Source organism: Amphiura filiformis, chromosome 6, assembly GCF_039555335.1.
Source record: "Amphiura filiformis chromosome 6, Afil_fr2py, whole genome shotgun sequence".
Lineage (NCBI taxonomy): Eukaryota > Metazoa > Echinodermata > Ophiuroidea > Amphilepidida > Amphiuridae > Amphiura > Amphiura filiformis.
In genome coordinates, this window is record NC_092633.1 from 46,149,420 (window position 1) to 46,164,521 (window position 15,102).

Genomic DNA, 15,102 nt, shown 5'->3' on the forward strand with positions numbered 1-15,102 from the left:
GAAAGAAGTGAACGAATTTAAGGGCTGGGGTATGAACGTTTGGACAGTATTTATTTTGGGACATTAGAGCACATCAGACATATCGAATTGCATTCTGAATACGAAGAATGTCATTCTGATATCGAATAATTTTGATTTTTGAAATTCGCAATTTAATACACATTTTATGGCAAATCATTAAAAATTGATATTTTGATATTTAACAGTACTTGAAGTAAACTTTATAAATCTGATGATTTATACTTAAAGTGTATGTAGGTGGGATAAAAAGCCGACGACCAATTCAAAATTTTGACCTTTCGTATTGAAGATATGGATTTTTTTTCCCAAAACACCAAACAAAAATAAGGTCTTTTTGGGAAAAAATCCATATCTTCAATATGAAAGGTCAAATTTTCAATTGACCGTCGGCTTTTCCTCCTGCTACATACACTTTAAGAATATATCATTAGATTTATATAATTTACTTCGAGGACTGCTATATATCAAAAATGTCAAAAATATCAAATTTTTATAATTCGTCATAAAATTTGTATTATATTGTAATTTTGAAAAATGAAAATTATTTGATATCAGAAAGACATGCTTCGTATTCAGAATGCAATTCGATAGGTCTGAGGTGCTCTCATGTTCCACAAAAAATACTATCGAAACGCAATAAACGCTCATTTTGGATCCCTTAACGATTCATTTGTAAAATATGATATTTGTCTCCTTCATCATGTTCATAGTCTAATAAAATGTTATCTTATTTAAATGTGTATCCAGTATCGTAGCGTAAGTCATCCTATTTGGCGGGGGGCATGATTGGGGCACCGGGCTGATAAGGGGGTACGTGGGGCACAAGCAGTTTTTGGACAAATTTTTGTGGGATTTTCCAAATTTTCAAATCAATTGGGGCACCATCCTGTGCTCTTATGTCGCTATGCCACTGTGTTCATTTTGTTGATCATGTATAGAGTGTAAATATTTGATTCGAACAATATGATTCGATATCAAAGTACGTCAGTGTGGGGAATTCCGACTTATAATGATATTCATGATAATGATATAAGCATTTCAAAACACAAGGATCGTGTATTTTAATTTTAGATTTTATTGTTAAGCGGCTGCTGCAATAGATTTAGACACTTGATATTATAAATATGCCATGTGCCATGTAAAAAAATGTGTAATTATTTCTCTATCTTTTATATGATTCTTTCTGATCACAGTAGAGACATATTGAAATACTATACATGTAAACATGTATCGAGTAATTGATATTTGAAACAATTCAAGCAAGTGAGACTCAATTTGTATTACATGTATACTTGAAACAATTCAAGCTTCTGCATTGAGACTTACTTAAGACAACATTGTATTACATGTACTGAGGATATTTGAAACAATTCAAGCTTCTGCAAGTGAGACTTATACTTAAGACAACATTGTATTACATGTACTAAGGATATTTGAAATCCTTCAAGCTTCTACAAGTGCATAAGACTTACTTAAACACAACATTGTATCACATGCACTAAGGATATTTGAAACAATCCAAGCTTCTAAGTAAAACTTCCTTAAAGACAACATTGTATTACATGCGCTAGAAATATTTGAAATCATTCAAGCTTCTGCAAGTGTAACTTCCTTAAAGACAATATTGTATTACACGCACTAGAGATATTTGAATCAATTCAAGCAATTCAAGCTTCTGCAAGTAAAACTTCCTTAAAGACAACATTGTATTACATGCACTAAGGATATTTGAATCAATTCAAGCTTCTACAAGTAAGACTTACTTAAATACAACATTGTATTACATGTACTAAGGATATTTGAAATCATTCAAGCTTCTACAAGTAAAACTTCCTTAAAGACAACATTGTATTACATGCACTATGGATATTTGTAATATTCAAGCTTCTACAAGTGAAACTTCCTTAAAGACAACATTGTATTACATGCACATAGGGATATTTGAAATCATTCAAGCTTCTACAAGTAAAACTTACTTTAGGACAACATTGTATCACATGCACTAAGGATATTTGAATCAATTCAAGCTTCTACAAGTGAAACTTCTTTAAAGACAACATTGTATTATATGCACTAAGGATATTTGAAATCATTCAAGCTTCTACAAGTGAAACTGCCTTAAAGACAACATTGTATTACATGCGCTAAGGATATTTGAAATCCTTCAAGCTTCTACAAGCATGACAAGTGAAACTTCTTAAAGACAACATTGTATTACATGCACTAGGGGCAATCCAAGCTTCTAAGTAAAACTTCCTTAAAGACAACATTGTATTACATGTACTAAGGATATTTGAATCAATTCAAGCTTCTACAAGTGAAACTTCTTTAAAGACAACATTGTATTACATGCACTTAGGATATTTGAATCAATTCAAGCTTCTACAAGTGAAACTTCTTTAAAGACAACATTGTATTACATGCACTTAGGATATTTGAAACGATTCAAGCGTCTATAAGTGAAACTTATAGGACAACATTGTATTACATGGGATATTTGAAACGATTCAAGCTTCTATAAGTGAAACTTACTTTAGGACAACATTGTATTACATGTACTAAGGATATTTGAAACAATTCAAGCTTCTACAAATGAGACTAGATTTGTATTACATGCACTAAGGATATTTGAAATCAATTCAAGCTTCTACAAGTGAGACTTAATACAACATTGTATAAATGCATGAAGGATATTTGAAACAATTCAAGCTTCTACAAGTGAAACTTCCTTAAAGACAACAATGTATTACATGAACTAAAATATTTGAAACAATCCAAGCTTCTGCAAGTAAGACTTTAATACTTAACATGCTTAAAGACAACATTGTATTACATGCACGATATTTGAAACAATTCAAGCTTTCTACAAGTACGACTTGATTTGTATTCATATACTAAGGATATTTTTGAAACAATTCCAGCTTCTACTGTACTTGATTTATATTACATGTACTATAAGGATATTTGAAATATTCAAACTTCTACAAGTAAGACTTAATTATATACTTAAAGACAACAAAATCAACATTATTTGATTCTGTGTGTGTGTGTGTGTGGGTGTGTTTATCAAAATCTTTCTTATGTATATGTCCTATACATTTTTTTTGGGGGGGGGTCACATGGATCTTTATCATTTCATTTGAAAACGGGAAAATCCATACGACATCAACCCTAGCTCACGTTATCATAAGTATATGCAAATCAAAATTAAACAACACTGAACATATATTATGGGCACACTGCCATGAATGTGTCCAGGAGTTTCAGGTCATTGAGTCTTTTGAATAGATTACATATGAAATTCATAAAATGCCTGACACGAAATAATAATTTAACGATACGTTTTGAAAACGACATGGATGTAAAATAAAACATCTTAATCTAATTAAGGGCAAAGAAAATGTAATGCTCTAAGTACTGGTTTGCTAAAATGTCATTATATCATGTTCAAATGTCCATTGTCATGATTTTGTTGGCGATTTCTATATTATCATGAGCATTTGGAACGATTATAATGTGAGTGTTGAAAAGTGAGGCGGATTATAAAGTTTTACTCTTTAAAAATGTGCCATTTTAGCATGAATGTCAAAAATTAACTATCAAGCATGTCGAAAGAGAGTACAAGCTGCCCTGTTGTTGGCACCATGCATGGATTAGATTCATAATGTGCATCGTTCATCATGCATGTTCTTGTTTATGACGTTTATCATGTTCATGTATAGCAAAATAACGGTCTGAGTGGCGTAGTTAGGATCAATGGCTGGTTAGTAATTTCCATTGCATGTTTTTCCATGGTTTTCAGGTCAGTTTCGTGTTGTCTTTTGATCATCCATAACTAAATTATATAGAGTATTTAAGTCAGAAGAAGAAAAGTTCCCGCGCTACCATGGTTAAATCCCGAGATTATTATTTGCGGATCATCAAAGTTCATCTGTCAAATTAGTATAAAAGCATAAGCACAATCTAAATTACTGCTGAAGATTACGAAGTAGACTTCTCCAGAGCGCAATATCACTGCAACTTGCCTTCGTCCGATAGGTATTGTTGCGATTATTGATGAAGAGAGCTAGAAAAAAAAAATAATAAAGAAACAAGAATGAGAACGCTTGACTTAATTATTGATCATAGTAATTGATATACTATATGCGGCGCACAAAAATATCCGTACACGTAAAACAAAAGATATATTTATCTCAAAGATGCTAAACCTAAATTACCAAATAAATTAATCAAGATAGATGGATAATTTTGTTCCGCGTATTTTGATTCCTCATTCGGCACTGTGCGACTTTATTTTCCCAACTTATGCCGACGTAAATGAAAAGTGAAAGCATTTTAAAAGTGACACAAGTTAAGACTTTTCTCTCAGATCACGCAAATTATGAGCACAGCGACTAAAGTGTTGATCTGTCACGCTGAAACGAGCCCGGTATAAAACCACTATGAATCGCCCTGAACTTAAAAGGAAATATCATAAATTTGTCACTTTTGAAATGCTCTCTTTTTCCATTGGTATCTGGTATTTTAGGGTATTGCCTTTGTTTTAATTGTACGGATACCTTTTGTGCGCCATGCATTTCTTGCTTACCGATATCGTATTTTTATTGATAAGGCTAGAATGGCTAATTTTATAATGTTGAGGCATTTTTTAGCCTATACTGATCATCACCGACTTTTAGGTCACGAATCATTGTCGTATTATTTTGTTGATTGTCGTAATTAGCTCACATGATCAAGAAACTAACGAACATGATAAATAAGGAAAGACAAAAATTGCGACGAGGAACGGAGCCCCTGTTAATATCTGACTTTCCCGTGATTATGTTCGCAATTTTGGGGATCGGGACGCAGAAATAACTTCTACGTTATAAAATATAAATTGATTAAATAGGCCTAGTTCTAATTACCATTGTTTATAACTATTGTAGCAGTATGATTGTTATTGTAAACAAACCTAAATATTTTTCAATTGGGTGAATCACAAGAAATATTGAAGAAGTAAAATAATTCTCACCGGTGCTCTCCGACGGCTAGGCTCATTGGATACATTTCTTGGTCCACTACGAGGCGTCCTCTGCCTCCGACGTCCGTCTTGGTTCATTTTGCTGAGCAGGTAATTTCGAAGGTCGGCAATTTGCGGATTATTTTTTACTTACAAGATATCAATGATATCAACGTGAGTTAACAACGTAAAACGTATAGCAAGTGACACAGATTCTACAAATTCCACCTTTTATATTTCCCGCCGTTTCATCTGTTCTCAGTTTCGTCATTACAAGATTATCCAATGAGATTTGTTGTCTTGTCAGTATTTTGCATACATTATTATATTAGGCCAAATAAAAAAATAAACATGTTTCACGTCCCCTCCCGCTTCCTTTTTTGACGTTTCCTCAAATATATTTTTATTTTTTGAAATTTAGTTATAACTTTTCAAATAATATGTCTAGGAAGTTGGGATGCATTCTATAGCCTTGTTAAGATACAAGAAACACTTTAGGAAGGTTTTGTGATCATTAGAGGGGTGTAACTCTCAGAACAACAAAAAAAAGGGCCTCCTCCTTTTTCCAGGCATTTATTGTATACGCTAAAACAGCTCTAAGTATGGGTATTTACACCAATTTTGCGATAAAAATAGAAAATAAAAAGCCCCTCTTCCTCCTTTTTTTCGAAAACCCGGACGTGAAACATGTTTTATTTTTTACTTGGCCTTATATAGACGTGATATGATTGGCTGCATGGTGTATTCGTTTATTCGCGACGATGAAAAATCCCCGAACGTTATTTCTGTAACATTATCATGCATGGGCAACATATATAGTTTTCTTTTTATTATAACAATAAACATAGATAAATAGTTACGGATATATAGGTTATATTTTCTGTATTTTTTCTGGCACTAATTACCTAGCTGGGGGTTTACAACCCCCCGAGCTAGGTCCTGTTTTTCGATCCGATTCTTCTTTCTTCTTCTGTCAACAAACTTTAAAATGCTTCTCCTCCTACATGTTACACCCTACAATTACGTAACTTGCACATATATATCGGCTATATCCAGTGCCCATAGTGTCTAAACAGAATTGGGGTGAAATGTCATTAAAGGGGCATTTCCGGTATTTAACCAAATACCTTCAAAGTGCTTCTTCTGCCACATATTATATAGTACAATGATGTCATTTGCATATGCATCGGCTATACCACACGCCTAAAACTTGCATACAGAATTGGGGTCAAAGGTCATTAAAGTGGTGAAATCTTACAATTGCATTATCTGGACATCTATAAGTGGTATGGGGCTCAAACTTGGTGACAACAAAATTAATGATCAGGGGAATATGTTGGAACACTTTGCAGGGGTCAGGTCAAAGGTCATGCAGAAGTCAAATCTTATAATTTTATTTTCTGGATATCTGTAAGGTGTATGGTGCTCAAACTCAGTGACAATAAATCTCATAACCAAGGGAATATTTGCAGGGGTCAGGTCAAAGGTCATGCAGAGGTCAAATCTTTGAAATGTATTTTCTGGTCATCTGTAAGGGGTACGAGGCTCAAACTCGGTGACAACAAACCTCATGACCAGGGGAACATTTTTGGGTCATTTTGCAGAGGTCAGATACCTCCACAACACAGCTAGGTTTGTGGTCTATGACCACCATTTGCCACTAGTTTTAATTACACTTTATTAAACACATACAGTTCAAAAAAGGAACCACTAAAACTCATATCAGTTCTCCATCAACTGGACAACATGTAAAAGAGTAAATCAAGACATGAAATGCCTAATTGAAAAGACCGTTATAAAATAGTATTCATTAGCTGGAGAAAGGACCAGCCTCACCCTGCAGGTATATTATGGTTAATAGCCATGCATACATTAATTAACATTAAACCATTGAGAAATGATATACAGAAGATGATGAAACAGGTAGTTTACTCATTATATCATCATTGATTTTTTATTTTTGAAAGAGATGTAATTATAATTGAACAGCTTGAGTACATATCGCAGGTCGTCTGGAGGTTGGGGATATAAGCACGCCATGACATTTAAAGGGCACTATCACACATTTGTATACAGCCATGCTGAGAGAGGCATATATTTATCCAATATGTTTTCACTAGTTCTTCAGCTCTCACAAGATATCATTCCACAAACTTGTTTTGGTCTACATGTATAAGGGTTTCGCTACATAAATGGTCTTATGCTTTATCATGTTTATAAACACCATGGACAAGAATTAAATTAATACAGAAACGGCCAAAATTGTTATACGTCATTTAGCCTACATACTGTACACGGTATTTGCAATTAGTGTCTTCAACTGTCTTGAAGCCGGTTTGAGACACTTCCCCTGCAGTTGTGCAATAAGGCACAAAATCACGTACTGAATGCACAAAACAAAGTTAGCCAAATTTTAGACTTGGTCTAACTATGAAGATTAGTTCTATGGAGAAGGAACTTTTTAAGTTTTAGACTTTACTAGAAGTAAAGGAAGAAAAGAAAAGATTAAAGGGATCACTGCTGAAGTCGAAACCTAGTTACACCAAGTCTAAAGTTAGATCTGGGGTAACTTGTTCTGCGCATACGGACCCCCTATTGAAATGATATTTGAGACACGTTTTAAATTTGAAGACCTGAGCGCAAGAAGACCGTAAGTCCACTTGGCCCCTCAACATGTATACACTAAAGTTGCGTATAGTTTCGTATAGTTGGGTAATGTTTTATACATGTTCAGGGGCCAAAACAAGTCTTTCACAACCTTTCATGATGTTTTCACCCTGGAATATGTATTAAACATATATTATAAAACCCTAGGAAACTAACTTTAGTGTATACATGTTGAGGGGCCAAGTGGACTTACGGTCTTCTTGCGCTCAGGTCTGCATTTGTGTCTTCATATGACTTGCTCGAAGACATCTCAATAGAGTATGTGTAAAGATTGTGTCTTCAGCAAATTACGTTTTATTTTGTAAGACTTTCATTTGTTGAAGATACGAGTATGTCTAGTTGCAAGACACTATAGTGCCAAAAGTTTGCTAAAACATCATTTTTACAACAAGATAGTAATCCTATAGATTTAATTGAGATTGTGTAAAAATCAATACAAAAATGGGATAAATACATAACATTGGATAGCATTTTATAGTCTTTGAGTTCGATTGTTGAACGGATTTTTGCTATTGCTGATCTGTCGACATTGTCGACAGATAGGAATTTCGACCGATAAGTGCACTAAAATGACATTGTACCTTTGTTGCTCATAACATATTGAGTGTTCTTCTGCTCTATATATTAAAGCTAGCAAGTTTTTATCACTCCAGATATTGTAAAATCTTTCCCCATCTTCTTCATAGGTTATTTTTAAAATTGTCTTTAAATCCAGCCGTTGAATATTAATATATTCCTTTAAACTCTGTTGAAGCGCTCATGATGCAATTATATCCGTTCCACTCATATCACAAAAGTATAGTTGGTTTTGATGTTAATTTGTTATTGTTTACGAGATCTTATGTATATGCCCACGACTGCAAATATTCCTACTAGAAGCACCACTCCCATAACTCCGATATGACACGGAAAACCATCCTCATCTTCCGAGCCGGGTTTCTGCAAAGATAATGATGATTATATTAATAGGCCTAGTAAGTTGTTATCATGTACCTTAACGATGTAGTTGAAATAAGCTATTTTTAATTGATAACTCATGGATCAATAATAGCAGTTTTGCTATGACTTCTTCTTCTCTAAACATACTATTAACATGATTAATATCAACATTGTTGTTTTTGATCAGCTTTTTTTTTTAATGTTAAATAATTACAGAAAATAACGTTTGAGATACCTTTCGTTCTGTCTCGTCTGCCACGGAATGGCTACCTGGCTTATAATCGTGTCTCTTCTGCTCATGCTCCATTGTCACATAACAAGCCTCTCGAGATGTTATATAGCCTATTAATGTTGTGTCAGTATGGATAGCATGGATATGCCAGTGGTGTAGGCAGTGCTACGGATGTCACATGACCATGATGACACCAGAATTTGTATTTGCATAGCATCCTGTGGTAGGCCCACTTTTGGTCATTTCTTTACTTATAACTGTTTGTTTCATACTTTCATTCGCCTGAGCGCCCTATATATGATATATTCATATAATTATTATGTATATTTGTGGTGTAGCCAGATACAACAACTGAAACTTGTAGACCCGCCCGGCTTAATGTCATCAAAGTAGATTCCCCGTATATTTTCCCCATTTTCCCTCCTTTGTCTTTTGTTTAGTTTTCGTCTCTTCTCATTCCCTTTCCTTCGTTTTTTCTTTTGTGTTTTCTTTTTTCCATTCTCTTTGCTACTTTCATTTTTCTTCTTCCTTTCCTTGCTACCGAGTGAGCAAGTCACCCACCGGGAAAGTCCTAACACTTGTTACGAACTATAACGACCTTAGACGACCAATTTCCTGACGAAGGTCACTTACTGGATAGCTGGACTGAACAAACGTCCTCTGATTTAACTGATTACCCATCATAGGGTCATTGTAGCCTTATAACAAACTTACAATATTAATCTTGTGAGGAATCGTACAAATGATTATTCTAAATAACACACAATAGGCCTACACATTAGAGTTCACGTTTTATCTGCCTTTTATTTTGTAAACAAGGGAAATAACCAGTTGAAGTCACATCGAATTCAATTCTGAATACGAGGAATGTCCTTTTGATATCAAATAATTTTTTATATTTTTTTTAATTTTTGATATTTAACATTCCTCGAAGTTAACTTTCTAAATCTAATGATATGTATACTTAAAGTGTATGTAGCTGGGATGAAAAGCCGATGATCAATTTAAAATTTTGACCTTTCATATTGAAGATATACATTCCCCCAACCCAAAGACTTTGGAATATTTGGGAAACAAATCCATATCTTCATTACGAAAGGTCAAAATTTTCAATTGACAATGTTGACCGTCGGCTTTTCATCCCAGCTACATAAACTTTAAGTACATATATCATTAGATATACATAAAATTAAAAGAAACAAATTATTCCATGTTGATTCAGTGCAGTACAGACTGTTTCGCCCAAAGGCTCCTCAATTTTTAATAATTGGCGTAAAATTTCCATAAAATGTGTATTATATCGCAAATTTAAAAAAATTAAAATTATTTGATATCAGAAGGACAATCTTCGTATTCAGAATGCATTTCGATACGTCTGATGTGCTCTCATGTCCCACAAAAATACTGTCCCAGCGTTCATACCCCACCATTAATGCAATTATGGAATCGGTATTATCATACATCATGTACATTATTTATACAGAGTAAAAAAGGGTATACGCTGTTGGACCTGGTTTACAAAAGGTATACAATTCTCTTTAAAACTTAATATCATCAATAATTAATCAAGCAATCAATCGCTGATATTTATAGAACGCCAAAACCAACAAGGCACACACAAACCAAAAACAACAACAACAACAACAACAACAAAACAAGAAAAAACAAAACAAAAAACAGTGATTAAAGACTGTAATTAGTGACAAACCTTTGGAATTAAACAAAATTCAACTGAAAACTTTTAAAACGTCACAATTTTTAAATCTAAATTACTTACATTTAGTCTAATGACTTGTAAGTCCTAACATTTTGTCACCTTGAAAGTCTTTAGATCTTAAAAATAAAACTTATTTAGAAAGTATACATATAAATAAATATCATAATTATACACAGATCAGCTATGAGCTGGTACCCAGTGTTTCACGCTTATGGCGACCATCAGCCGAATAAATCAGGACATATACATACATGTACAATTTTACATACACAGAACATTTATACACTCTAAGAAATAAAGGTTCTAAAGTTGTCCTCTCAAGAGGCTCTCTAAAGAACCAAAAATGGTTCCAAAACCATCGAAAATGGCCCCAAAAATGTAATACAGAACCGTTTTCGGTTCTTTAGAGAACATTTAAGGGTTCTCCAAAATTAAAGAACCTTTTTAGAGGTTCAAGAGGGATGGTTCTCCTGAGAGGACAAAAAAAAAAAGGTTATCTTTAGAACCTTATTTCTTAGAGTGTAATGCTCCATTTCATTAACACCACAGCAGCGCAAAGATGAAAAATAAAACATGAAATTTACAATTGAATAAAAATTATTTAAAGAACACAACAAACTGAAACAATGCTATCTCAAGATCATTGTGGAAACAGACCAGTCTGGAGAGTTTTCTTGAAAATCTGAAGTGAAGCAGAACACCGGATATAAGATGGTAAACACTATGGACCACAATGGCCTCATCCCAATGGCATAGTTCAATAACCTCAATATAACGCTCATAGTACAAAATTTGACTTCAAGTTGCAGAGTATGAGTTTTTGTATACCCAAAATTTTATAAGGTCATTCAATGAATGTACAAATGTATTGGGGTTAAAAAACTGTGCCCTGGTAGATGAGCATGTTGTGGATCCTAGTGAAAGAGCTTGAAGAATGCTGGAATTGCCAAAGATAAATCTTGTCGAACAATCAGACCTTTTTGGTGTTAAATTTGGGTTCAGCAAGGACGTGTATCAGAGATGAACGTATGGCATGGCTGGTGTGAGTCAGGTTGTACGTTAAAGATAAAACTGACATGAAACATTATGGTCCGAGTCCGTGTAAACATTTAAAACATATAGTAACATCTAAATCAAGTCCTTTGCTTATGTGTAAAAGTTGGCTGATATGGACATATGGTACATGTAGAACTTTGAAGTGGTTTAGAGTTTAGATGAGATGAGTTTAAGAGTTTGAGAAGCGTTGAAGCTTCTTGAAATTGCTGAGCTGGTTCCAATTTTAAACAGAACATTTCTGTAATCGAGATGATAGCACACGTGATCGGATCTGACAAAGTAGTCTACAGTGCATATTATGACGTTTCAGGCGAACTGGAAACAAAGAAAAAATAATAGAAACAAATATTTAAATACCGATATACCAATATGTAAAAGGGCGACTGATATAAATAATATAAATGATGCGGGAGACGGCAATCTTTGGTGTGGGTGAGATAGAGCTGAAACAATGAGAATGACGATCATCTCGGTTAGGGTTGGGTGCTTGAATTTATGGTGCTCGGTTGCTCAGATATGGAGACGTTTTGTTTTTACCGTAACCAATATACGGCAGACAATGTGGAACAATAGACTCTGGGAAGAAAGCCCATTTTTGATGCAGCAGGAAATCTGAGAAACCGCAGAAAACCTGCGAGTGTGAGGATGTACTGGAAACCAAATGCACATAAACAGCTGGGTCTCGAACCCGGGACCGCAGTGATGCAAAGCGAGGATGTAGAACGCTACGCCCCCCCCCGACGACCATTACACGCTATCTCCTTTGCGGCTTAACGTATGGCATTTTAACAAGACCTTTAGCATGTCAAAATCGCACAGGTGTGATCAAATAATGTATATGCTAGGGTTTTATATGACATCTTTTTTTTTCTGGGAAATCATCTGCACATCACCATACAGCGCATAAAATACAATATTATAAACATTGCCCAAAAATACCAATCTGCATCCTCCTGTAATGTGTATTATATTCGATTTATTTAAAAAGTATTAATCATAACATACCCAGCAAACACAAAACGTTTTCGACATCATTCGTAAAAGGTTGTCAGAAAACGTTTAAATGTCGGGTTATATAAAGGGTAAATTAAGAGTATAAAACGTTTCCATAACCTTAAAAAACATTTTTGGATAATCTACTGCTCAGCAAACAAAAATGTCTTACAGAAAACGTTTAAATGTCGGGTTATTTAAAGGGTATAAAAACGTTTTAATAACATTCCAAAAACATTCTTGAACACTTGATACAAAACATTCTAAACAGAATGTTATTTTAGGGTTGAAAAATATTTTGCGAAAAATGTTTGCCCAAACTATTTGCAATAACGTTTTAAAAACGTTTTCATGACCTTTATATAACCCGACATTTAAATGTTATAAAAAGGTTTTGAAAAAACATTTTAAGAACATTTCTGTGTTTGCTGGGTTCAAATATTTTAACATAATGTTATTTAAGTATTGACAAAATATTTGGCAAAAATGTTTGCAAAAATAGGTTAAAATAACATTTTTTGAAAACATTAAACAAATATTGTTGTAGTGTGTTTTCATACAAAACGTTTTAAAACGTTATCATGACCTTTATATAACCCGACATTTTAATGTTATTAAAACGTTTTTACCTAAACCAAAAGCCAAAATATAACTTATTTAAAACGTTTTTAAAACGTTTTTGTGTTTGCTGGGTACTCACCAGTGCAGTGACTAAAGGTGTTTGACGTTTCAACGTATAGTGTTTTATAAAATGTTGCACCACCACCACGAGCTCCCCCCTGTCTGTAATGACACACAAAAAAAAAAAAAGACCAATGTTAGTCAAAATAATTTTTTTCGCAAAACGGTCACGATGTACATTCAACACCTGATTCAACACAAGCATAATGAGCATTGAACCCAACTTACATTCCTACCCGGTTCGTTGGGAGTCGTTCTTGGGCCTGGTTTGGGCGAAGGGGTCCGGTGTTTACCCGGATCATTCATCCCAGATGCAGTACCCCCAACACTGAAGTAACATCAACTGGCATTTTCGTGATTTGCAGATATGGAGTTTAGGCCAATATCAGTCGAACGATAAAATAAATGAAGTATATAGGCACCACACCTTTTTTTATATGGGCAAGATATCAAGGAACCGCCTGTTGCAATGTGTATTTTAATTAATTTATTCCATCTGCGCAAGTCCGATGCATCGATTTGCGCGTATACCGAATGTCAATCATTCAAATTCAAATTAATGAATTATTAAAAATGGATATTAAATGTGCAGGTGTTTTTATGTTATTGTGAAATTCCACAACACGGGGAGATATCTAGACACATGACATGGATATGGCCTTTAAAAGGCCTAGTATTAAGGGATCTAAAATGAGCGTTTATTGCGTTTCGACAGTATTTTTTGTGGCACATGAGAGCACCTCAGACCTATCGAATTGTATTCTGAATACGAAGCATGTCTTTCTGATATCAAATAATTTTCATTTTTGAAAATCACAATATAATACAAATTTTATGACAAATTATAAAAATTTGATATTTTTCGAATTTTGATATATAACAGTCCTCGAAGTAAATTATATAAATCTAATGATATATTCTTAAAGTGTATGTAGCAGGAGGAAAAGCCGACGGTCAATTGAAATTTTGACCTTTCATATTGAAGATATGGATTTTTTCCCAAAAAGACCTAATTTTTTTTTGGTGTTTTGGGAAAAAAATCCATATCTTCAATACGAAAGGTCAACATTTTCAATTGATCGTCGGCTTTTCAACCCACCTACATACACTTTAAGTATAAATCATCAGATTTATAAAGTTTACTTCAAGTACTGTTAAATATCAAAATATCAATTTTAATGATTTGCCATAAAATGTGTATTAAATTGCGAATTTCAAAATTCAAAATTATAATGATATCAGAATGACATTCTTCGTATTCAGAATGCAATTCGATATGTCTGATGTGCTCTAATGTCCCAAAATAAATACTGTCCAAACGTTCATACCCCATCCCTTAATACTATACATAAAAAACAGAATAAGGAATAATTAGGGACAATAAGCAAAAATAATACAACAAATCACAATGAATAATGTGACAAATCAACGTCACAAATGAAGAAGTTTATTTCTCTTGAAGTGGATACGAAAATTAAAACTAGAATGCTTATTTTTTTTTTATAATATAGGAGAGCGAACAACAACAATAAATTATATTTAAATAGTATAATAATAGTGACAATTTATAGCGTACATGTAGCACTCCATAATGAAGGCACAAAAAGCAATGGACATGATGGACGAATATATATACTCTATACAATGCACCAAAAAAATAATAAGATAAATAATTAACAAAACATAATAAATACAAGCAGCAAATATAGGTAAACATATTAAAATGAGAATGCTTGACATAATTTAACTTGTTTTGCATAGAGACTTGAACCAGAAGTAACGAATTCCAAAGAC

The 15,102-nt window shown here is 33.6% G+C and overlaps 3 long non-coding RNA genes across 3 annotated transcripts; all 3 read right to left on the reverse strand.

Moving 5' to 3' along the window:
* Window positions 1–1,076: 1,076 nt before the first annotated feature.
* Window positions 1,077–5,348, reverse strand: LOC140155489 (uncharacterized). The gene is made up of 2 exons (XR_011859390.1): window positions 5,036–5,348; window positions 1,077–4,087 (listed from the first exon to the last, which is right to left on the reverse strand). It is a non-coding gene; the product is annotated as an uncharacterized lncRNA (long non-coding RNA).
* A 1,304-nt stretch (window positions 5,349–6,652) lies between these two features.
* Window positions 6,653–9,140, reverse strand: LOC140155490 (uncharacterized). Its single transcript, XR_011859391.1, has 2 exons — window positions 8,865–9,140; window positions 6,653–8,629 (listed from the first exon to the last, which is right to left on the reverse strand). It is a non-coding gene; the product is annotated as an uncharacterized lncRNA (long non-coding RNA).
* Window positions 9,141–10,574: 1,434 nt separating this feature from the next.
* LOC140154262 (uncharacterized) lies at window positions 10,575–13,766 on the reverse strand. The gene is made up of 3 exons (XR_011859289.1): window positions 13,537–13,766; window positions 13,328–13,410; window positions 10,575–11,949 (listed from the first exon to the last, which is right to left on the reverse strand). It is a non-coding gene; the product is annotated as an uncharacterized lncRNA (long non-coding RNA).
* Window positions 13,767–15,102: the final 1,336 nt, after the last annotated feature.